This window comes from Pinus tabuliformis, chromosome 2_2 (genome assembly GCF_031772625.1).
Source record: "Pinus tabuliformis cultivar Carrire ecotype Pingquan chromosome 2_2, CPIR1, whole genome shotgun sequence".
In the NCBI taxonomy this organism is placed as follows: Eukaryota; Viridiplantae; Streptophyta; class Pinopsida; order Pinales; family Pinaceae; genus Pinus; species Pinus tabuliformis.
Genome location: NC_142300.1, coordinates 1,142,670,719 through 1,142,698,366, shown reverse-complemented (window position 1 = coordinate 1,142,698,366; position 27,648 = coordinate 1,142,670,719).

The window sequence follows — 27,648 nt, the reverse complement described above, 5'->3', positions numbered from 1 at the left end:
TATAGCTATTGAGTCAAATAGGCAGCAATGCAAAAATTGAATAGCGCGAAGGCAGAAGGACAAGAAGAGAATGGAAGAAGCAGAAAGGGAGTTGCATGAAATAAGGGAACAACTCTGAAAGGAAAAAGAGCAGTGCAAACAGGAGAGGGAAGCGCAGCAGCAGCAGATACAACAAGGGGTGCAACATGAGCAAACATACGAAGCAACGCCTGTATAAGTAGTTGATTCAACTGAACAGTTGGCATCAGGCGAACAGGGTGAACCATCGCAGGGGTAAGACTTTTCTCATGAGATAGAACAAGCACTTCAATAGCTTGATGTAGACATGGAGCAACAGGAGTTGGAACAAGACACCAACCTCATGCCTCACCACAAAGAGGTCAACTCACCCACTTCAATTCATCCAGATGATGAGCAAGTCTCGGATGAATAAGGAGGCATTGAGATTCTTGGTGATCAACCGGAAGAAGAGATGCACAACATATCGTTTGATGAATCCCAACATAGAGTTGTGCAGTCTCGTAGAGTGTCAACTCCAAAGGATCAAACATCTCTTGCGCAAGTTGAAGAATGAGTGATCGTGAATGATGTGTGCAAGCATCCATCTGCCTTGGCCGATGAAACAAAAGTGTATTCCGAAGCCACTAGCTCAAGTGTTTTCTTCCTAATAGCTGAGAATGAGCAAATGGCAAAGGAACTACAAATGGACAAGCAAGGAAGAGACTTTGTGACAATGTCCACCCAAGCTAAGTTGAAGAGGGAAATACTAGATGAAGTATTGTCCCTTGACACAGTTATGCTAGCATTGTACTCCAAGTTTGGTATCGTGCACAAGGAAATCGTCCATCTCAACGGATAGCAGCAATGATGTGCTAGGAGAGCACGTATCTTGATGAACTTGCATGCTATTTTTGACGACATGAAAACGTGGACGATGAAGTACAAGGGAGCCCCACTTCACTTGCCTAAGATGATGAGGGTCAATGCAGTTGAGTTGAATGCACGTATCCCGAGTCAGATCTAGAATTACAAATAACTCTCGCAGTTCATCACTAGCATACAGGCTTCCCATGCATGAGTATTCAAGAGTATGTATGTTGTGGTTCCCACACATGTGATCCCATCACTTGGGAATCTCACCCAGGTGAAGAAAAAGAAACAAGTCTGACTCAAGCTTGACTCATACTTTGACGAGTTGATGTGCATTGCCACCAGCCCAGACTTGCCCATCAGCGCAAACATCATACACAAGTATGTTGCTGGTCCAGCCACCTTGAAGACAATGATGTGCATGCTTTCAGATGAGTTGGACAGAGGAGCTCGAGTAGTGTACCCGGATGCTATGGAGGCAAGGGTCAAGTTTTAAACAGATGTCACCGCAGAACACATGGACACCATCAAGGATTACAGGTCTTGGCATCAGTATGTCAATGTTGATAACCATGGAGATGTTGAGGAGTTGGACTTCCATGGTTGCCTAAGTGAGAGTGATGTCTAGTTTGGCTTGCTCAAGCGAGTTGTGTTCACATGGGTACATGTGCATTGTAATGTTGAGTCATGTCAAGTGTAAGTCAAGTGTCAATGGTGGATGTAACAATCATAGAGTAGGTGAAGAGTCATGAGGATAATAGAGTTCAGGCTTCTGTGATCCATATCAAGTTAGAGAAAGATTCTTTGGCGAAAATGACATGGAATAACATTTGTCGACGCGTTTCGAACCAACCAGTGTGGTTCATCGTCAGGACAAGTTATCCTGACGATGAACCACACTGGTTGGTTCGAAACGCATCGACAAATGTTATTCCATGTGATTTTCGCCAAAGAATCTTTCTCTAAAGTCATGAGGATAGTTGAACAATCACAAAGGGGAATGTCAAGGGCCACCCCACCTTTTACTATAAAATTCCCTCATAACTCATTATAGAGGCTTTTGGTTAGCCAAGCTTCCAATAAGACTATCTTGGAGAGAGATTGGACAGTATTGTAACGCGCCTTGGCTTCTCCACAACATGGAGTTAGTACATCTATTTGGAGGAGCAGGCGGATGTGTCTGTAACATTCCACTGTTGTGGCTAGTGGGTTTACATGGATGTATTGTATGATTGCACTTCTTTATATAATAAGAGGAAACACATTTTAATGCATATGTTGTTATTGTAATTGGACTGTTTCGGTTGCTTTAGCAATTTATGTTGTTTAACTTACGTAGTTGTGTATGAACTGTTTTGTATGCAATTATATGAATCTTGTTGCAGATGTGTTGTGGGTTTAACCATCACTTTGGATTGTTGGATGACCTACTTTCCAGCTTGTGATGCGTCTTAGCTTGTGTGTTCCCTTCCCCGCTGAGTACTGTTACAAGTTTCTAAGGGGCGCACTCATCTCAACCCCCATGTGTTAGAACCTCTCATACACCTTCCTTGACTCACTACAATGGTCACACCCTTGCTAGTGATAGAGTTATCTTACTTACCTCTGTGCGAAATCACGGTCAAGGCACTACCACACGACCCACTACTTGGACTCCTACACCAAACAGCCTAAGGTCTAATTAGGAATTTTTACCAGGGAGATCTCCTTGACATATTGGTGGGTCCATCACCATCAACACTAACATACTAATTTTTTCAACCAAATCACCCTAGGACTTAGCCACCTTCTCTTACTTGACTTCCATAAATCAAGTGCACCGAATCAAGTCAATCACTATAGTAATAATGGCACGAGAGAAGTAAAGAGCCATGAACAACCACTTGATCTACATATATTTCTGCATGCCTTTTGTCTTGCAGAGGAAAAGTTAAAAACATGAAGATTAGTCGAGCACTATTGCTACAATTATTCATGATTGCGAGCACATATGTTGCCTCATGTCTAATGGATTATGACTACTCCCACCAACTTCCATGGGATACCTCTTCTTGCAGTCATTTGATATCAAATGATGCCAAGGAATGTTGGTAGACATTGTCGGGTTTGTTCATCAGATGCCTAACACAACACCATAAAGAGTCGTCCATGTTCAAGTTTTGCGATTATGTCTCCAACACCGCTTTTCTCAATGACTTCCAACAACAACTTTCTTCCATAGATACCATTGATCTTCCCTAGAAGTTGGTCGTTAGTTGTTGCTTGCGACAAGTATAACATGGAATGAGTATCACAAGAAATGAGTTATGCTTGTTGGGAATGGAGAATTGATAAGTCATGGTATTGTAATAATGTCTCTTTAAAAATTAAGAATACCTGTGATAAAGTGTGGATGAATCCATGTTATATATATATATATATATATATAAGTCATATATTAACTTTTAATAATTATTATCTATAATTTTATTTTACGTAAAATTAAAATTTAATTGATTTTATATTTCTGTTTGGTTAAGAGTTTGTTTTCATTGGATTTAAGAAAACAGGTTAATGGCCCAAAATCTAGAGATATTATGCAGGAGTGAAAACATGCCCTCTTAGAGACTACTTACGAGTTATTACAGGTGGGATGATTTTCCATGAATAACGGTGATGAATCATCCTCCATTCGAGATTAGCAATTAAAAATGACTGCCCTCATTGCTGTTTTAACAATTAAATTACAATAAATTTTCCACCAGTAGAAAAAACAAAAACAAAAAAACAACCCAATATTATTCCAAATATTTATTTTTCCGATTTAACTTTCAGTTCGAAGTGAGTTTCATAAGCCAGAGCAATATCAAAATGAAATTGATGTGAGTTTCATGATGGGTCGGCATACATTTTCATATGCACATTATAGGATCTCGAGAGGTTTTCCCTCTAAATTCTGCTAGACGGGCATGATAGAGTCTAACAGCTCCCTCAATGGTATGAAATTTTTGTTTCAGAGGTTTGAATTGTTTGGATGTAATATGAGGTACTCAAAATTTTGAAGTTCGCTAATTGTAATGTAGATTCTTAAAAAAAATTATTAGATTTTATCAAAATGAGGTTAGAATTTTTATAATGGGAAAGAAAAAAAATCTGAAAACTAATAATTTTAACTTGATATAACCATTAATCAGATTTGGTTGCAATGAATGATTGGTAACCTGATATAACCATTAATCAGATTTGGTTGCAATGAATGATTGGAACAAAATAATGATCCGAAGAAAATCTGGCGTTGAAAAGCTCTTCCTCGCAGGAAGGAATAGTGTATGTAGGTGGCCAAAGCCGTACCTTCTAAATGTGGATGTGACTCAAGCTTCATTAAGAAGAGACAGATAACTGTATGCTTTGCTCTTTAATTTAATTTTGTTGTAATCACTTTGCATGAGTGGATAAGTGGTACATTGGGGAACACTGCAAAGATTTATTCCCTTTACAGTCTGTTTATTAAATATGGACTGTTTGAGATCAAAGTTAACTAGTTAATTATAGTTGATGGATTATATAATTATATTTAATAATTTTTCATTAATTATAGTAATAAAAGTTAAGCAAGTTTGTTATTTTTTATTATTTAAATATATTTTTGAATATATAAATAAATTTTGTAATCTAAATTTTTTTAAGAATTTCAATTTTATCTATTAAAAGAAATTCTATTTAAATTCTATTTAGCCTATAAATTAGGCTACCCACGGCTCTGTAGCTGAAATATGTTTAGGATTGAGAGACAACACACAGATTATAAAATCCTGCCGGATCAATAAATTCAAAATAAAGATGTTTATATGAGCAGAAACATTTTTGTAAACTCATGCCGAGAAGTTTTGTGTCATGTAAACTGATGTGTTGGCAACATAATCACTGAGGATTCAATGGTTTTATATTTTTTATGTTTATATCACAGCTAGCCTACTTATTCTCACACAAATCCATGTCTAGTTTCAGAGCCAGCTGTGTAGTGAGATCTTTGCACTAGTAGATTTTGTGGATTAAATCTCCACATTTAAATATTAGTGCACTAAATATCCACGCCTAACATTGACTAGTAAATAAAACACGTAGAAAATGGATTCTAGTAGTATGGTAGCATGTCAAACGTTGATATCATTGACAGACAGGTTTTTCAAAAGCTTTGACTACCAGTGACACAGATAGAAGGTTCAGCCCAGACATGTCTGCAATTCTGCACTTCAACGCAAAAGCGAGATATCACTGAAGGCAAAGGATGCAGGATTTCAATAGTTGATATGGATGGTGATGGCAATGGAAATATTGGAGGGCCAAGAATTGAAGTGAGGTTCAGGCGATGCAGAAGCAGTGGATCCTTTGTGTTGATCGATGGTTGGACGGATTACGTGGCAAGCAAGAATTTGAGGGAAGGCGATGTTGTCATATTCTGGTGCGATTCTGCCCATTCTACGTTTTGCATCGCTTACCAGAGAACACAGGCTGAAGCTGTTGCATGATACAGTCAGCGGTCCCATCAGCAAACTGATCTCCCAAGGTTTTCTTTTTTTATCCAAAATGTGAATTTGAGTATTGCATGACTTAAATTTAACGACCAGCGATTGCGTGACTCATAAGTATTTGTTTAAATTTAACTTTTGCATGACCAGCGAATTAACTCTGGTTCTATTGCTGCAATTTTTAATATTGCTTATAAAAGGAGTTGTTTTTAATATAGTCTTTTTGGATTTTTTTATGCTTCAAATTTTAAGTGAAATCTTAATTTGCGTCAGTTGAATTGTTTATCCATTTTTAATATTTCCAAGAATTGAAATGAGGTTCAGGCGATGGGGAAGCAGCGGACCCTTTGTGTTAATCGAGGGGTGGGCGGACTACGTGGCAATCAAGAATTTGATGGAAGGCGATGTTGTCATCTTCTAGTGGGATTCTGCCCATTCTACGTTTTGCATCGCTTACAAGAGAAGTAACTGACCGTAGAACATCAAGAGGAACAGAGGTCAAAGCTGTTGCATGATACAAGAAGCTGTTCCAGCAGCAAACTGTTCTCCCAGGTTTTGTTTTTTTTAATGTGAATTTAACTATCGCATGACTTAAATTTAACGACCACTGCAATTTTTAATATTTTTAATATTGGTTATAAAAGAGTTGTTTTTAATATAATTTTTTAGATTTTTTGGTGGCGACCAAAATCAAAGTGAAATCTTGATTTATGTTATTTAAATTGGTTATTTGACTTTATATATGCATTCAACATCCTGAAAAAACTTTAATGCACTTGGATTATGAAAAAATTACCCATCAAACTTATGACGTTTGATGAAATAGAAATAGTCTCATATTTTTTGCGGGAGAAGATGAGATGGAAAAATATGAAGGAACAGAATGGAGATGCCTTGTTTGTATGAGGACAGTCCTAGAACAGAAATAAAATTAAGTCCTCGAGTGGGAGATCTAAATCTCCAGGAAAACCTGTAAAGGTGTGTAGGAAATGCAAAAAGGAAGGGCACTTTAAAAAGGATTGTAGATCTAAAGATTCTGAGAAAGGAAATGGATCTGATGATGCTCCTTCTGCAGAGACAAAAGCAACCTCAGATGAAGGCGGGGATGTGTACTTGGCTTCTTCTTCAAGTACACATGTAGATCATGAGGCATGGTTGATTGACTTAGGTGCATCCTTTCACTTCACTCCCCAGAGGGATTGGTTCTATAAATATGAGAAATATGATGGTGGTGATGTCTTCTTAGGGGATGACAAGAAGGCTAGAATCATCAGTTGTAGAAAAGTCAAGTTGAAGTTGCAATGTGGAATGATTAGATCACTTCCGGGTGTTATGCATATTCCTGCATTAGCCAGAAATTTGATATTTGTAAGAAAGATAGATGATGCAGGTGTAAAAACATTGTTCGAGAAAGATACCTGCAAGATGGTTCAGGGAGCACTGATATTGATGCAGGGAGTTTAGATTGGAACTCTGTACAAACTTATGGATAGAATTTTTATTGATGGGTGCAACAGTTCTGCGGTTCTTGAAAGTGGAGGAGAAAATCTTGTGGTTTATGGAGAAAATGTCATGTTATGGAATCTGTAACGCCCTCCGAGGTAAATGTTCATATAAAAAGAACATAATGGGAACAAAAATACAATAAAAATATCATCCATCAAAGTCCATATATACATCATTACATTTTCACATGGAAATCAAGGGAATGAGTTATTTTCATTAATAATGCAATGAACCAATCGGTGATGGGACTACCACATTCCACCTGACCATACATTGGTTGAGCCAAGTCTCTCTTCAGCCAATCACCCCCGTGCCATATTCCAAGCATGAATGTGGGACTCATAGTACACATCAAAAAACACCAATCAATGTGGATGCCACCGAAGTTCTCCACCTACACCGTGAGGAATTTGAGTGCCCCCTAATCTCTCATGCTTTACCGTGCATCCGCAGTCTGATCCAGGAATCATTAGGCCCTACATAGAGACATACTCTCCATGCTTTACCATAAATTCCATCCTAGAATCACTAGGCCCAACGGAGAGAAGATACACCTCTTGGCTTTATCGTATATCCTGCCATTCAAGGCAAGGATTCATAGGCCCACCGAGGCACACAATCTGGCTTTACCGCAACCCACAGTTTGGTTCAGGGGTTACTAGGCTAGTGGCTTCATGCATCCTCAGTCTGGTTTAGGGACCACTACCATCATGTGTTTGTCAAATTCGGAAATCCACCCCACTCAACTTCGAATCCAATTCGGCCATCCCCCCACAAAATGCATGAGAGAACCCATCTTATCAAAGCTACCAGGAAATGGCAAGGCTAGGTTGAAAATACTATCACACCTAGCAAAACCCATGCCATGGTAGAAAAGAAACACATGCAATCCCATGCATTCCAAATCTAGCAAGGAAAATACACATGCAATCCCATGCATGCCAAATCTAGCAAAGAAAATACACATGCAAGTTGATACCTGCAATGAAGCCTGTTGTAGCTGCTTGATCCTGCCTTTCTCTACTTGATCATTGCTTCCTCTTGCCTTCTTTTTTTTCTTTCTCCAATGCCAAAGTGCTCCAAGAAAAATCTAATTGTCCAAGAGCATGAGAGAGAGAGAGAGAATAATGAGATAGCTCCAAATCTAAACTGACCAAGCCCTGCCCATTGATCCTCATAAGCCTTTTTATTAATGACGCCTCTATTTTCTTCATTTTCCATTATTTTCCTTCATTTTCCTCCTCACATGCAACCTGTGACCTTTCACCTCATTTTTCTCCTAATTTCCATTATTTTCCTTCATTTTCCTCCTCACATGCAACCTGTGACTTTTCACCTCATTTTTCTCCTAATTTCCATTATTTTAATAAAAAAATTTGCCAAAATGTCTTTTAATGCCTTAGCCATTGCCTTTGCCAATTTCCTTAGCCATAAACAATTAAATGAACACTCCCTAGGATGTCTTACCCACCATTCAGCTTGGAATATGTCTCCCATCATCCGTGATATTTATATATTTTTACATGGAATTTTCACAAGGGCTGTTACAGAACCCTCCCCCTTGGGGGAACACCGTCCTTGGTGTTCAATGACACCTATAACCAACATGAATGCTAAAAACAAAACATACTTCCCATGGATATTTATAACATAGCTCGTTGCAGTATTTACAATGACTGACCCGCTCAAAATCAAAACATCATGACAACATGACCAGATAAAAGCCATACCGCATATTGGATCTTTATAACACAGCTCATTACGGTATTTACAATGATATACACATATACACATTTTCTTAACCAACAAATAAAATAATATGAATTTGCAACAAGGGAATCTAGAGGCTCACACCTCCGCCCTCAAAGTAATACTAGGATCCACCTCCTTCCCAAGAAGTCTAGAATCCACTGCAAAGTCAAATTTGCATCCAATGCCCAACGAATAGTTACCAACTCATTGTTCCAGGGGCACTCCCAACCAGTCCATTATGGGACACCTCAAATCCATTTACTTTACCTTTTTTGGTTACCTTTCTTGTGTGTGCACTGCTACTTTCCATTTACCATAATGGACCCAACCAGTCCAACTGACTGTCATAGTCTTACCTTCTGCTGCGCTTACTCATGCACAAAGCTTCATCTAGGTATTATATCATCAGTTGGGTACCACACATCTCTCCCGATTTCCATCAACTTTCCTCTTTCCCAACCAATTCCCCAAAGTCAAAACATAAAAAAGTCAAGACAAGAAACAAACAAGATGAAGACCATAAAAACCAATAACAACATGACTCTGCAAACAAAGTGGTATGGTCATAAACTCGACATAAACAAAGACACAAATCATGCTCAACAATTCATAAAAGACCAAAAGCACAAGACTAAAAACAAACACCATGACTCAATCCCCATGGTTCCCAGTGAAAGCTCAACTCAAGCCTTCTTCAAGATTTCATGGCAACCTCTCTTGCCATGAAACTACCTGAATCATGTTCACACATGTCAACCACATGTTCCAAATATCAAGACAATCATGTCTATCAATTTGAAATCGATCTTCACCAAGACTAACCATCATGTCATAGTCCATAGTCAACTCACGGTCATTAGGCATAATACTAGAACTATCACCTACTACACTCAAGTACCTATCAACTATCTTAAAACATATGTATTAGTACCATCATCTTAAACAATATCATTGGAGCACATACTCATATTATGCAATTTATCAAACATTCAACCAGCTCGCAAACATACCATGTTAAATAAATCAATTAGACAACATAATAGGCACCCAACACTCAAATACCAAATAGACGACGTAATCAACTATGAAACACCAATTATAATACATAAGAAAACTCATACCTTAGTGTATCTCAGGGGAGGCTATCTTGTCTGTATTATCAATCTAGTTAGCGAGATATAATTTTACAACATGTCAACTCAAGCACTCATAAGATCATAATATACATAACAATATCTAACTAACATGTTCACATCGTAAACTCATACATAATTATCATTCACACATATGAAAATTAATTATAGATTAGTATGACACCATATCACAAATATGTCGGTTCATACCTGAATATCGCAACCATAACCATCTGCATAGGTCAAACCAGGTTAACACAATACATATAACATCAATATCTTTAAGGCAATGAACATAACCATCACTCATATGACCAATCCAAATTATAACATCAATATCTCAATGAAATAACCCTAATCATCAAGTTAATAACATATAACAAAAATAAGCTATATATCATGTTCATCAACAACATAAAACCGAATCATCAAGCTAACTGTCATATAACAATCAACAAGTTAACCTATAACATACTCATCAACAACATATAGCATAATCATCATGTTATCTAATGCATTCAACTACAAGTTACTATCATTCTTGACTATCTGACATGGGCTTATAACCACACTAATCATCTAACATCTACCATGAATGTAAACATAACATTAAATACATGTTCATAAACCCAATTTATATAACCCTAATGCATATAATAATCCTTAACTTACATATTTGCATGTCAAACATACAATACCTTTATGATGATATTCTCTTATCCCAAAGTCCAATGCTGCAACCTCATTATAATGATTTGCATCTCCTGCTCTATCTCAACCAACATATTAGCATTATAACATCCAATAACACTATGATGACCTAACTTTCATACCATGATTTCACAAGGCATGTTTGACCTACTATTCATGCATACTATAACCAATACCATACATGCATAACCATTGCATATGGACATATAACACGAGTACCAAACCATATACACATCATTCTAGCTAGAGTCTAGTCATCAAGGCATGACCATATCAACTACACAAACCATGACCTCAAGCATGAAAACAACCATTACTCCATTGTATGCATTACCACATGCAACCAACAGTATGCATAAGCAATGTGAAATCAACTATACCTAAGCATAAACACATGTAGTTGAGAATAAGCGATAAATTATTGTAATCAACCCTACAAGACTAATACATGTAATCAAAATATTCAAAAATGTAACCTAACATACAAGGATGTAAGTAGGTATCATGAAATCAACATGTAAGCAACATATAATTCATACACAGTCAGACAAATCTTCCAAAAATCAAGACATCGTGTCTATTAATTTGAAATCAACAATCACAAATACTAACAACCTATAAGCATAACCCTTACTATCCATGGTCCACACTAAAGTAGGAGGAGGAAGCTACTATAATGGCCCGATCTCCAATGTCCAATTATGGAAACGGGATCTCAAAATCTCTATTAAATTTAACTACACTTGAAAATAAATTGATTTTTATTTCTCCTACATTTGTTTGAGATTAAGTTAAAACATTTCACTTATTCCACTTGTAACACAATAACTAAAAACATGCCACTTTTCCATTTCTTTACATGCAACTTTTCAAATTCCTTGCATGCAACCTTTCAATTTCCCTACATGCAACTCTTCAAATTATTTGCATGCAAATAGGCATAGATCAACTACATCCATATTATCATACTACAATACTATTACATTTAAAAAATAACATTTTCTTCAAACAATTACCATACTTTTACATTTTCTTCAAACAACTACTATACTATTACATTTACATGTCAGCATTTATTCAAACACTTTACATGCAAACTAATATAGCAAAGTATTTGCATAAAAGTAAGCATATATCACTACAGTAATAATATTACACATCAATACTATCCCCAACCACAAACAACATATTCATTGGGGCATTCTATCAAACAGTTTGTATGCAATTAATCATTGAACCATTTAAGCATTTAATCAAACACTTTGTATGCAAACTAATATAGCAAATGATTAAATGCATATATCCTAAAATGTAGTAGTACAATTTATGGAAACCGAACCATATGATCAATGTTATTTTCTCTCACTATGGTTCAAGTTTCAACTTCGAATATTACATAGATGAAAAGTTATAACAAAAATACCAACACAATCCTATTTGGTGCACAATTCTAGGAGTATCCAGAAAGCTCAATTTACGCTGGTCATATCTCCTAAAATATAGTGAATAAATGTCTAAAATTTTATCACAACATCAATAGGATTTCATATCATTGTGGAAAAAATTTCAGCACCTGAGAGTGCCTAGAATAAACGTTAAAACAAAAATGTCAGCATGACCTGTTTGAGACCTGATTTTAGGAGCATTCAGAAGGCTCGACTCCCTCTACTCATATCTCCTAAAATATTGCGATCCAATATCTGAAATTTATACCACATAATAATTGGTATTTCCCCTCAATGTGAATGATTTTTCAGCTTCTAAAAGCCTACATAAGAGACGTTATTGCAAAAATGCCAACATGGCCTGTTTAAAGGTGCATTCAGGAAGGTCATCTTCCTTAGATCGTAATTCCTAAAGTATTGTGAACCAGTATCTGAAATGTTTACCATGTTATCAATGGGATTTACCTTCAGTATGGACAAATTTTAGACTTCTAATATTCCACAAAAGAAAATTTATAACAGATATGACAGAAATGTCTAAAATTTAACCTTTGTTCTTCATTTTACCTACGATAGAGCCCATCGAGTCCAAGTGTTTGAACCATGCTCTGATACCACTTATAACATCCTTCGGGGAAAATGTGCATATAAAAAAAAACATAATAGGAACAAAAATACAATAAAAATATCAACCATCAAAATCCATATATACATCATTACATTTTCACATGGAAATCAAGGGAATGAATTATTTTCATTAATAATGCAATGAACCAATAGTGATGGGACTACCACGTTCCACCCGACCATAGATTGGCTGAGCCAAGTCTCTCTTCATCCAATCACCCCCATGCCATATTCCAAGCATGAATGTGGGACTCATAGAACACATAAAAAAACACCAATCAATGTGGATGCCACCAGAGTTCTCCACCTATACCGTGAGGAATTTGAGTGTCTCCTAGTCTCTTATGCTTTACCATGCATCCGCAGTCTGAACCAGGGATCACTAGGCCCTACACCGAGAAATACTCTCTAGGCTTTACCGTGCATTCCATCTCAGAATCACTAGGCCCAATGGAGAGAAAATACACCTCTTGGCTTTAACGTATATCTCGTCATTCACCGACAAGAATTCATAGGCCCACCGAGGCACATAATCTGGCTTTACCGCAACCCACAGTCCGGTTCATGGGTTACTAGGCTAGTGGCTCCGTGCATCCTTAGTCTGGTTCAGGGACCACTACTACCATGTGTTTGTCAAATTCAGAGATCCACCCCCACTCTGTTTTGAATCCAATCCAGCCATCCCCCCACAAAATGCATGAGAGAACCCATCTCATCAAAGCTATCAGGAAATGGCAAGGCTAGGTTGAAAATACTGCCACACCTAGCAAAACCCATGCCATGGTAGAAAATAAACACATGCAATCCCATGCATTCCAAATCTAGCATGAAAAATACATATGCAATCCCATGCATGCCAAATCTAGCAAGGAAAATACACATGCAAGTTGATACCTGCAATGAAGCTTGTTGTAGCTGCTTGATCCTGCCTTTCCCTACTTGATCCTTTCTTCCTCTTACCTTCTTTTCTTTTCTTGCTCCAATGCCAAAGTGCTCCAAGAAAAATCTATGTGTCCAAGAGTATGAAAGAGAGAGAGAATAATGAGAGAGCTCCAAATCTAAACTGACCAACTCCTGCCCACTGATCCTCATAAGCCTTTTTACTAATGGGACCTCTATTTTCTTCATTTTCCATTATTTTCCTTCATTTTCCTCCTCACATGCAACCTGTGACCTTTCACCTCATTTTTCTCCTAATTTCCATTATTTTCCTTCATTTTCCTCCTCACATGCAACCTGTGACATTTCACCTCCTTTTTCTCCTAATTTCCATTATTTTAATAAATAAATGTGTCAGAATGCCTTTTAATGCCTTAGCTATTGCCTTGGCCAATTTCCTTAGCCATAAACAATCAAATGAACACCCCCTAGAATGTCTTGCCCAACATTCAACTTGGAATACGTGTCCCATCATTCGTGGTATTTATATATTTTTACATGGAATTTTCACAAGGGTTGTTACAGATTCAAAGGGTTGGACATATTGGAGAGAAGGGCCTTCAAATACTTGATGTTAATGGTATGGTAGAAGGTATGTCTAATTTCTCTCTGGATTTCGATTTTTTTTAACATTGTGTATATGGGAAGAAAAATCGGGTGAGTTTCCCCTCTGGTGCTAAGAGGGAGAAATGGATATTGGAGCTTGTGCATAGTGATGTGTTTGGACCTATGTTGGTTCCATCACTAGGTAAGTATGTGTACTATGTATCATCTATAGATGACTTCTCAAGGAATACATGAATATGTTTCCTCAGGAAGAACCCTGAAGTCTTTGACAGGTTTAAAGAATTTAAGGCTCTTATGGAAAACCGAATAAAGAAGAAGATAAATGTGTTGAGGACAAATAATGGTGGAGAGTTCTGCAAGAAGGAATTTGAAGATCTCTATAAGAAGCATGGTATAGCATAGAAGAAGACTACTCCATACACACCTCAACAAAATAGAGTTGCAAAAAGAATGAACAGGACAATGATGGAAAAGGAAAGAAGCATGCTCAGTGGTGTCAGGTTAGGACAGGAATTCTGGGCAGAGGCGGTGAAGACTACATGTTACCTGGTTAATAGATCACCTTCATTAGTGTTGGAGGATAAGTCTCCACAAGAGGTATGTACTGGTAAGAAACCCTCTCTTTCACATCTGAGGGTATTTGGTTGTGATGCATATGTACATGTTCCAAAGGAGAAAAGAACCAAGTTGGATAATAAATCTAAAAGGTGCATCTTTATTGGGTATAAGGATGGTTTAAAAGGTTATAATCTTTGGAACCCAAAAACTAGGAAGGTTGTGTAAAATTGAGATGTGTTGTTTAGAGAGGTGAAATATGTTATTAAACATGAAATCCTACCAAAGGAACCTGAGAAGATAGAGTTTGAGCTAAAGGAGGAAGAATTATATTGTACAATAGAAGAGGAATCAGAAGATGAAGAACCACAAACTTCAGTTGTGAGAAGATAAATTTGAGAAAGAAGGTAGACAGAAAGGTATAGTTCATCTGATTTTTGTTCAAATTTTTCTTTATATATCACTGATGATGATCCAAAAATTATCAAGGAAGCAGTAGATTCAGAGGATGGAAAACTTTGGAAGGAGGCCATGGTTGATGAAATGTCATCTTTGCACAAAAATGAGGCTTGGGATCTGGTGGAGTTCCTGGCTGGAAGGAAACCCATTGGCAGCAAATGGGTGTTTAAGAAGAATATGAATGCAGAAGGAAAGGTGGAGAAATACAAGGCTCAGTTCGTAGCAAAAGGTTATTCCTAGGTGTTGGGAATCAATTTTGGTGATAGTTTTCTCCTTTTTCCAAGATAGATTCTATTAGATTACTTTTATGTGTTGGTACTGCTTTTGATTTTGAGGTAGAACCGATGGATGTGAAGAAAACATTTCTTTATAGGGATCTGGAGTGTTACAGGGAAAAGTGTCTATGCAGAACTGTTAATCCCACTAAGGCAGGTAGCTACCTTAGAAAGAAACAAAGTAAAACTACTTTTGTTTTCCTTTATGAAAGATAGATGAGAGAAGAATAAAGGAGACCAACCTCTGTCTTGCGCTTGGTTCCTAGTTCAATTCCTCTCCCTTCTGATAGTCCTTTGCTACTTGCCTTCTTGTATACCCAGCTTCATAGAGTACCTGTAGAATCAAAGCAGCATAACACTATACGAGAACATGGATCTATTATCATAAACAATCTAAGGTCAGATATAAATTGACCATACAAATGCATGAAACATAAATGACACAAGAGTATGGAGGAAAACTTGAATAGCTTTATTGATAATCAAGAAAGAGCCAAGAGAGTTACAACCAGTTGTTCTGACCCAGCATCATCCTCTCAGCAAGTAAGCCCTTCTTCACCTCATGCAAAGCTTAGATCACCCAACACTATGATGTTGCCTCAAGAAACCAACAGCAATTCCTTACAAGATGCAAAATTCCAGCCTCTGGATCTCTAGGATGAGGGATCCATATATAGATTTCTGTAAGGGGGATGAGTCAGCTTGTGATTTGATTAGTGTCTTCCCTCTGATAGTTCTTGCTTCCACTTGGAGATTGATGATATCTTACTCATCCTTGGTCGAATTTAGAGAGGCAAGTGTCACAGGAGAAGTTTCTAGAAGATTCCATGCTTCTCCACCTCATGGATTGACACTTCCATTTGTCTCTTCTTGCCCATCACACCCCATAGAAGGGATTTTTGAAATGCAATGCACCCACTGAGTGTACTTAGGTGAGATGCAACGCACTTTGCCTATGGAGCAAGTGAAATGATCCAGTTTTGACCAGTTCTGAGTAGTTTTTCATGGAGAACTTCTGGGAGAAGCTGTAATCCGTTGACCTTGTTCATTTAGGGGTTGGAACAACACTTTTAGGGACTTAGGAGCCCTTGGTTTATGGACATTTTATGCTTGGGGTTGCAGTGCCAAAAAATATCTATAACATGGAGGAAGAGATCTACATGAAGCAACCTAAAGGCTTTGCAGTGAAGGGTAAGAAAGAATAGGTATGAAGGTTAAAAAGATCTCTGTATGGGTTACAATAGTCACCAAGGATGTGGTATTAGAAATTTGATACATTTATATGAGGACTTGGCTTCACCAAAAGAAAAGCGGTTCACTATGTGTATTTTAAATTAAATGGTGACCATGTTATCTATCTAGTTTTATATGTATATGATATGTTGTTGATTGGAAATGACAAAGAAATTATCCAGGATTTGAAGACCCAATTTTCCTCCAAATTCGACATGAAATATCTTGATGCTGCAAACTATATTTTGGGCATAGAAATTAAACAAGATCAGGCGAAGAGGAAGATCTGGTTAAACTAGAGGAAGTATGTCGAGATAATACTACAGATGTTTAATATGTAGGATAGTAAACCGGTGAAGGTTCCTATTCTTGTAGGTGTAAATTTATATGTTTAACAATGTCTGAAGACACAAGAAGAGGAAGTGGACATATCCCGTGTTCCATACATAAGTCCAGTTGGTAGTCTGATGTATTCAATGGTCTGTACTGGAACAGACATTGCACATGCAGTGGGAGTATTGATCAGGTTTATGGTAAAACGAGGAAAGGAGCATTCGACAACAGTGAAGCAGGGTTTTAGGTATTTGTGTGGCACTAGCTATTATGGTTTGTGTTACCAAGGTAGACTAGGATTGGACAGATTTTTGGACATTCATAGCTTTATTGATGTAGACTGGGCTGGAGATCTAGATCAGATAATATCTACAACTAGCTATGTGTTTAACCTATTTGGAAGTTGGATGAGCAAAAGGCGGTCTGTAGTGGCACTTTCAACTACAGAGGTAGAATACATGGCAACCACTCAAGTAAGGAAGCAGTTTGGTTGCAGAGATTGTGTTCAAGTATGGGGTTAGTACAACAATCTATCAGGATAGACTATAATAGCCAAAGTGCAATTTTCTTGACAAATAAACTTTCTTATCATTCAAATACAAAGAATGTTGATGTTCAATATCACTTTGTGAGGGATATGGTTGAGGACAAAATGGCGTTGCTGATTAAGGTGGATGCATTGACGAAGTCTTTGAGTACTGAGAAGTTTTCTTGGTGTAGAGAAACAATGGGCATTGCAAGGTTGGACCAATGAATAAGCTCTCATGTGACCCACTGTGTGAAAAATAAAACAACAAGTGGGAGAATGTTGGGTGTGTGTTATATTCTTTCCATGACTAGCCCCACGTGCGAAGCGAGGGGGTTAGAAGGGGGGCAACCAGCACCCCCTTCGTTTTGCAGGGCACAGCGAGGGAGTCACAGGGAGGCAAGCATCCCCCTTTATCAGAGGGTTTGAGCGGGGTGGTAGCCCCCCTCTATGGGGTTTGCGGAAGCACCCTGGGAAAAAAAAATTAGACCTTATATTAGGTGGGCGAACCTACCTATGGTTTTGTGCATGGGTTTTGCGCATGGTTCTAGGCATGATAGTTTTCTACCCATGGTATCTTGTAGATACGGTCAAGGGAACTACATTTATGTTCTAATCCAGGGTTAACATATTAGGGTTTATGGATGCTTCAACATGTATATATATGTATTGTAACATCGAAAGGAATATAATGAAAAATCAATTTGGTAGTCCCAGGTTTCGGATCCAGGGGAAAATCTTTATGTATATCTATTTTATGTTTTATGCTCTTGCCATTGTTTATTTTATGTTTTTAAGAATTGATTTGTAGGTAATTTCTGTATAGGGTTAAAACCTACAATACATAATCCATTTGGGAAATAGCCCTTTTCCTAGATCAGAATATGGAACCGGGTCCGACTAGTAGTCTTACAGTCAGGACTGGTAACCCAGATGGTAATATGAAAATTGAACACTACAGTTATACCCATGAAAATTAAGAGTATAAATATATACATTTATGTTAACAACAAGAAATAGAGGTGTTGGTCACCAACTCGAGCATGAGATTATAACCCAAAGGTCAAGTACTCATTCCATTTATGAATATATAAATGCCCATACAATAACTACTATCAATAGAGAAGACCCGAGGGTCGAAATGCATAAAACATTGACAGTAAATAATAAATAGTGCACCGAGTTCGGGTTATATCCTAGAACTATTTTCCTTCCATAAAAACAACACGTATATGTACTCAGTTTAAGCCCATGAAGGGTTTTGTATTCATAAATCTAGAATCTTAAATAAAACGCATAGGGTTTTTGGAAATCTCTCTATTAAGTAAAGTTCACATAAATTCAACTTGAAATCTCCTCCTTCCTTGCATGGTTCAAGACTATAAAATGAAACCCTAGAAAAATTATTTATTCACGAAAATAACGATATAACAGAGTAGGAGTTGAGATAGACTTGGCACAGTAGGAGTCCAAGTGTAAGAGGCATGGTTTGACGTTGAGACCCTCTCGTCACTTAACAAAAAAAAGGCATGGTTAAATTAAACACACCTGCAACAATAAAATCCCAAGAACAAGCCTGGCCTGCCTTCGCACGTCCTCCCGGTTACCACCACACGCTTTACCCATCGTGCGGGCGCATCCACCCGACTTCGTCTGCAGAACCCCTCGCACTTCTCCAACCGCAAAACTCTTCCAAGAATGCGAGCTCCTTCGTCAAAATGCTTGACTTGTTGTGATCAAATGATCCGATGTCCAAACTCTACAACTCGTTGGCTATATGTATGGTCGCCACAACGTCTCACTGTTTGTTGGCTGACCTACCCAACTCGCCTTCGTTTGGTTTCTTAACACGTCGGCCCACCCAATGTGTGGGCGACTGCCCAACCATCACATCATTTCGCCTTTGCTAGCTCGTCGGCCCACCCAAGGTGACTCACCCATCGTTAGGTCGGCTCATGGGTATGCCCACGCTCCCTCACTACAAACTTCCACTGCCAACTCTTGCTCGCACTTTCGCCTTGTCAACTCGTCATGTTGACCCGCACCCATGCTTCGCTCATGTCAGGTTGTCGTTTCGCCCGAACCACCATTTCGCCTTGCCCGGTGGGCATGCCCATGGGTCACCATGACCGCAGGGCGTTACATCCTCCCCCACCTAAATTCATTGTCGTCCTCAGCAATCTGGTCCATCCAACATCGCCAAAACCGACAAAATAGTCATCTTCTTGATCCATGATATCAACTAGTCCATATACTGCAAACATCCTTGCAACATATGAAAAGCAACTGTCTCCACCATGTGTCGCCCCATCATGTGAACTCATCATGATACTCCAACATAATGCCAACATCTCTCTGCACACTGACGTCCCTCATGACTCAAGCTAGTCGAGTAGCTAATCCAACTGTCGCGCTCAAATCATAAGAATGCACTTCCTTATGCCATCACTAGTCTTTTCTCAGACTCTACCGCAATCTTGACTCATCGAGAATCTCCTCCAAATCCCATGCTCAAGTCCATGGAAACTCCATCCCATCTGCAACATGTCATGATGCTAATGCCAAACCATTCCTGCATCATTTATCTATCATACCTGCTCAACCTATTTAAAGGAATCACTACCATGAGCAGCTAACAATGAGCCCCATCTTCTAAGCCATCTAAGAAGATGTGGAGGGAGTAGATCCTGAAGGTGAATTGCAGAGAACAGACATGTATGCAGAGAAAAGTTATGGAGAAATCGTGGATTAACAGTCTGGGTTTCGTGGACTTGGTGGTTCATGGCAAGATCATCCAAGCTCTTGTGGACACGGGGGCCACTCATAACTTCATGACGACATGGTTAGCAAGAGAGGCTGCACTGATGATCTTCCCATCGAATGTGGAAGTCAAGTGGTGAACTATAGAGCTAAAGTGGCGGGTTTGGCACATGAAGTGCCTGCGCAGATAAAAGACTAGAAAGGTCAGTTGGACTTCATGGTGATGGAGATGAACAATTTTGATGTGATATTGGGGCAGGATTTCTTGAAGGGCAACAAGGCAATTGTTGTCCCTTCTATGATGAGGTGGTGCTAGTTGGACAGTCACAAACTTGGACTTTGCCCAGTCAAAGGCAAAGGAGGGAAGTCAAGGTGCAGCATGTTTCTACACTAACTTTGGAGAAGGCTATGAGGGATTCAGACATGGAGACATATATGGCTGTATTCAAAGGAGTCGAAGGCAATGATGGAGTGGGGATGCCTGTTCTAGCTGATATTTCTGAGGTGCTAGCTATGTATGCAGATTTGATGCTCGATGAGCTACCAAGGAAGCTTCACCAAGGCGTGCAGTGGACCATAACATTGAGCTTGAGCTAGGGAAGCAACCTTCGGCTAAAGCACCTTATCTATTGTCAGGACCTGAGTTGGAGGAGTTGAAACAATAGTTAAAGGAGTTAGTTGATGTAGGTTTCATCAGACCTTCAAGGTCTCCCCTATGGAGCTCCGGTATTGTTCCAGTGAAAGAAGGATATGAATGAGGTACGGATGTGCCGTGAGTATCGTGTTGTTAACAAGCAAATGATAAATAATAGGTATCTTTTTCCATTAGATAAAAAATGGGTAAATTGAGGTATCTGCAAGTCGTCCCTCAATTTGGACAAGGAACTAGCAGTGAAATTACCTTTAAACAGTACGCTTGCCAAGGGAAACCCTGCAACTTTGGAAAACGACAGATTTGGCCACTGTGTAAGGGTTTGAACAAATCAACCTGAATTAAATGAAGGGGTGATACCCAAAATAATTAAAGGGATCATTTACCTATAGGGACAAAAACCCAAAACACTCCTTGAGGTCGAGTAGACAGGGACCAAATTGTTAAACCATCTGTGTACCAACCCAGTTCATAAATCAAACAAAGAAAACTATACAATGTGAAGTATAGCTTCGAAGATTCAAGAGTGTAGGTATGAATGTAACTGTGGACATACAACTTACCAAAAAATACATTAACGCCAAAGCCAAGTTCCTGAGCATGGAGGTTGCAAAAACGACATAGGAGAAATAGAACAAGACTTCCGATGGAGGCCTAAGGTAGGAACGGTTCCAATAATTGATACCCTCCATTCTCACCATTCCTTGATATACCTGCTACGTGGATGATGGGGATTATCCCTAATGTCAATCAAATAAAAATTGAGCTCTTGACAGCTAGCGAAAGGATGATCTCCAGAGAGTTATATGGAGCCTCATTAGATATTAATGAAGGTTGTATCATATAAGTTTACCATATATGCTATTGCTTTTGGCTCAAAGGTGAATTGTATTGTGGCATTATTTTTTAAAATAATTTAAGAATTATTTTACCCCTTTTACCTCATAGAATTACTCAAGTTTCTTAATTCTAAAAGTTTTGGATTTGGGGTGTTACAAGGATCAAATATCTTTTAGAGTTTTAGTCTGGTATAATATATATGTAGTTGACATTGAAATAGTTTATTTATAATTCACATTCTCCACATTACATTTAATTGTTTTTATTAGTAATATTTTCTAAATATTACATGTCAAATCCATGTTAAGCATAGGAAAAATTACAAATATCTCTCCCACATTGAATCAAACAACTATTAATGGAATAATAATTATCTCAATTTTTCTCTCTATATGTGTTTCATGTTAAAAAAAATTACTCAAGATGGGCATTAAAATATTTTATTTATAACCTAAGTTAATTTTTTCTTTGTTATTGATATTTTTAAAATATTATATATCATGTAATATCAATAATAAGGGGGGAAGGCGGATGAAAAGCTAGGGTTTTCAGGCTTCTGCAAGTGTTGAACTCCATGGAAGGGCGCAAAGGAGGGAGCTCCACTCCCTCCTACAAGCAGGCCGTGGCCAGCCGAGGTAAGAAACCAATAGAAACTGTCAAAGGTCCTTCAGGAGAAGGGAAAAGGAACATGGAAGAGGAGCAAGATTTTACCAAAGCAAGGGAGAATAATAGCACAAAAGAAAATGAGGAAGAAGACAAGGAACATGGAACAAAAAACAAAGCACAAAAGGGAATATGTAAACCCAAAGCTGAGGTTACACCCAGAGTAGTTTTAAATGATCCTGCTCTGCAGGCACACAGGGACCACATGCGGACATATGCTATCATTTGTAAATTCATGGCATTGTGGCCCACTAAAAAGGCATTACAGATATGGATTAAATACCACTGGAAACCAAAAGGAAGCATAGACCTACATCTTTGGGTCAAAGGGATTCTTCATTGTGGTCTTTAAAAATATTGAGGATAAAGACAGGATGTTTGAAGGAGGGCCCTACTTCTATGCAGTAGCAGGCCTCTACATGCGGCCGTGGATGATGAATTTTGTCCCAGAGTGTGAGACTTTCACTTCGGTCCTTATCTGGGTAAGACTCTACTCCCTACCTCTTGATTACTGGCAAACAGAATTGTTATCTGCCATAGGAAACAAATTAGGGTGTTTTGTTAAAGCTTCTGAGGCCACCAGAAGGGGAAAATACACTTCCTTTGCACGAATTTTTGTGGAGATGGATCTCTCTGGAGCTCTACTAGATGAGGTCATCTTGGAAGTTTTTGATGAAGAATGGGTGCAAACAATAGATTATGAACATATTCCTTTCAGATGTCGCAGATGTCATGAGCATGGGAACCTATTTAGAGACTGCCCTCTCAGTAAAATAGAGAAAAAAATTAAAGCTACCACAATGAAAGATACTGAAAGCTTTCACAAAGTGGGACATAGAGGAAAAGGGGGAAAAAGGGGGCCAAAGCAACATCAAACAGAAGGGCAACAAGCCAGTCTAAACAGGTTCCAAGTACTTGAAGAAGAAGAAGAGATAACAAAAGTAGATCAGGTAATGGAAGGAAGCCCAGTGGAGAAGGAGAAAGAAGAAGACAGAGAACAAACACAGGATATTAATAAACAGAAAGAGACTATGCTGAGCGATGTAGAACTAGAGATGGACCAGGAAATGACCCAGAGTGAGATGGAAATGGAGGACCATGAACTACAAGAGATTCTTGATAGAGAACACCTAGTTCTTGAAGGGTTGTTGAAACAGGGAACCATGGGAGGAGTAGACTCATTACCTCAAGAAGAGTTCAACATAGTACAGTAGTTGTTCCTATGGTAAACTTAGGCTAAAGGGTTGGAAAGGAAAAGAAACAATGAAAGACAGGGCAACGAAGGTGTGAAAACTATGAAAACCACACCAGGACTAGCACCTAGAAACCCAGGAAAGAAAAGAGGTATGAGAAAGCAGAACGAGCTATTGATGGAATGTGGAAAGCTAATGATAGATTCAGGTAAGATGAAAGACCTAACCAACTACTCCTTTACAAATCTTTAATAATGAAGTTCACATCTTGGAATATCAGAGGTCTAGGTAGTAAAAGAAAACAAAGAATACTTAGTAATAGAATGAAACAAGAAGGTCTGGATATGATCTTTATCCAAGAAATGAAATGTTCCATTAAAAAAAAAAAAATTCACAGCAAATGGCTCAATCATTTTGAGTTTTTAGAAGTCAAAGCAGACAATACAAGCATATTCATCCTTTGGAACCCCCAAAATATTGGCATAATAGATGTTGAGGCATCTAGGAATTATTTATCAGTGGTTATTCAAACTGTGGAAGATAGGGAGACTTATCTGGTCACGAATGTTTATGGCCCTCAAAGAATGGATGATAAACTCAAGTTTCTAGATTCTCTTGTGGATCTAAGAGACATACATGTAGGAGTACCATGGATCCTGGGTGGGGACTTCAACATCATCAAATCACTTTCGAAGAAAAAAGGGGGAACCAGAACTTTAAGCAAAGACTCTTCAGCATTTCAAACTTTCATAGATAATATGAAGCTAGTTGACACTGAGACGAGTAATGGTCTCTTTACTTGGAACAATAAAAGAGTAGGAGAGTCTCAAGTAGCCTCAAAGTTAGACAGATTCATAATCTTAGAGGACCTTATGCTCACCGACAAGGAAATGATAGCAAGAATTCTCCCCTTTAGAGGCTCAGACCATTGGCCTGTTCAACGTGAGGTTCAGGGCATTGGTACCCCCAGGAAAAAACCTTTTAGATTTGAGAATATTTGTCTCACCCACCCAGATTTCATAAGCAACATTGAAAAATGGTGGACAGGATATTTGCATATTTAGGCTACAGAATTTTCCTACTACACAAAAGACTAATGCACATCAAGCTCAGACTTAAATATTGGAACAAGAATGAATTTGGAAATATTTTTGAAGCGAAAAAAGTTGTTGAAGATAAAATGCAGGAACTCAATCAAGCCCTTATCACGGATGGCTTTGATAAAGTCAGAAATGATCAAGTCACCAAACATCATCAAGACTGGGAGAATTTATGTAAACAAGAGGAAATATTTTGGAGACAAAAATCTAGAGTTCAATGGCTAAAAGAAGGAGAGCGAAACACTAGATTTTTCCACAGATCCACCATGGCGAATAGATCTCATAATAGGATCTCTTCGATCAAGGACGAGGAAGGTCATCATCTTAATTCCCATGAAGATATAGAAGCTATGTTAGTTCAGCACTTTCGAGGTATAGCAAAGAAAAAAATTTCAAACATAGAGCATTTTATCAGGGACTTAACAAGGCATATACCTAGGCTGGTATCTAGAGAGGATAATTTCAATCTTAATAGGCCAGTGACTGAAGAGGAGGTTAGTGAGGTCATCAAAGAAATGTAGAATGGTAAAGCGCTAGGCCCAGATGGTTTCAATGTGGATTTCTTTAAGGCTTGCTGGAATATTGTTAAAGAGGATATTCTAAATGTAGTGTAAGATTCCAGGATGAATATAACTATTTTGAAGGTGCTCAATACTTCCTTCATCTCCCTGATCCCCAAACAAGACAATGCTCAAACTCCCGACAGGTTTAGACCCATAGCTTTGTGCAATGTGGTATACATAATATCCAAGGTTGTTACCAATAGACTCAAACCACTTCTTCCTACTCTAGTTTCTGTGGAGCAATTTGGTTATGTGGAGGGCAGACAAATTATCAATAACATCATTCAAGCACATGAGGTGGTGCACTCATTGACAAGCAATAGGAAGGCTGGAATGATTATGCAATTGGACCTAGCCAAAGCTTACGATAAGTTGAATTGGAACTACATCAGAAAGGTCCTTATTGCTTTTGGGTTTGATCATAACTGGGTAAGATGGGTCATGGCCCTGGTAACTTCTTCTAGCTTTTCAATTCTGGTTAATGGTTCTCCCTCCGAGACTTTTACTCCTTCAAGAGGCCTCAAGTAGGGAGATCCACTCTCTCCCTTTCTCTTGATCCTCATGATGGAAGGACTTGGTCGGTCTATCAAGCATGCGAAAGAAGTTGGTAATATCAAGGGTCTCCAACTTTTTGAGACTGGACAGGCTTTGACCCATCAACAATTTGTTGATGATACTATGCTGCAGGGAATCCCCACGGTCAAAGAAGCACTAGCATATAAACATATCCTGTGTTACTTTGCCATGGCTATAGGTATGGAAGTTAATCTCTCCAAATCTAAGATTTTTTTCTTTAATACCAATATTGCTATTCAGAGAAATATCTCCAGAATTCTGGGCTTTCAAAGGGATGTCCTTCCTTCCAAATATTTGGGAGTTCCTCTAACTGATAAACCTTTGCACAAGAGAATTTGGGAGCCGGTGATTAATAATATGCGGGATAAAATCAGGAAATGGACTATCAGATCTTTAAACTTGGCTAGTCGGTTAGTGCTTACAAAAGCTATTCTTCAATCAATCCCCGTCTTCATGCTATCAGCCCTTCCAGCTCCTAAAGGAATTTTACAACATTTCAGAACCATTCAAAGAGACTTTCTTTGGGATAAGGGGGAGGAAAGAAATAAATGGGCCTTGGTAGCCTGGGATAAAATTTGCAAACCTAAAAACCATGGGGGTCTTGGATTGGATGATCTGGAAGTACTAAGCAAAGTTTTAGGAGCAAAATTATGGTGGCGTTGGGTAAAAGACCCAAAGGCTCAGTGGGCTAGTATTTGGAAAGAAAAATATGCCAGCACTTGGCAAAATAATGATCACATAAGGATGTCTGGCATCATAAAGGGCTCACACATCTAGAATAAGGCCTGGGAGAATAGAGGCTTAGTACAAAAAAATAGCTTCTGGGAAATCAGAGAGGGAGATCTTGCTTTATTTTGGGAGGATAAATGGCAACAAGAACCTACACTATTAAGAGAGGACTTTCTGGACCTCAAGAAAGAGACAGACACCAAAGGGTTATTTAAGGTAAAATATTTTTGGGATCAAACCAATAGTGAAGGAAAATGGAGAACCTGGAAGAATATTGATTACAGGGATGATAGCCCCTTGAAAGCAAAAGCAGAGGCACTTCTGAAAATGTTGGAACAAAGGAAGATTTTAGTTACAGGGGGGCATGACCAACTTAGATGGGGCAACAATAATGAAGGTACCTTCAATATTAAGGAGGCAAAACGCATACTCCTTGAGCTGGACTCCAATGTACCAGACAAGGTTTGGCAGAACCGATGGAGGCATCAAGGATGGATGAAGATCAAACTCTTCATGTGGCTGGTACATCATAAGAAAATTCTGACTTAGCATAACATTTGGAAGAGGGGTGTTATGGGTCCTTCCAGATGTCAGCTCTATGAAGCCCAAGAGGAAACAATGGAGCACCTTCTCAATAATCGCATTTAACCTCCAAGTTGTGGGATACTTTCGCCACTATTTTCCAACAAACGGACAGGGACAAAGGAAGCATTATCAATACCCTAAACAATTGGAGATGAAACTTCTCTGATTATGAATTTCTTGGCTCAGCTTGGGCTTTAACGCCAAGCTTCATAATATGGAATGTCTGGAAAGAAAGGAACAATAGAATCTTCAAAAATGAAAAGAGTTCCTCCCAACTCCTTTTCGAGTAGATCTTAAGATAGCTTAAGGAGAGGGTAGGTACTGTAGTGTGAACTTCCCCTCAGAATCCACCTTCAGAAGCTGAAATGTAGATACTTCTTCAGTTGGGTATGCAGGGGCTTATACCATAGGGCTTGGATAGGAAGGTAATGAAACTGGATACTGAGCAGGATTACTGGCATCCTCCCCCTCAGGATTTTTTGAAATACAACATTGATGGGGCTTCAAAAGGCAACCCAGGTATTGCTGGCTTTGGAGGGGTGTTAAGG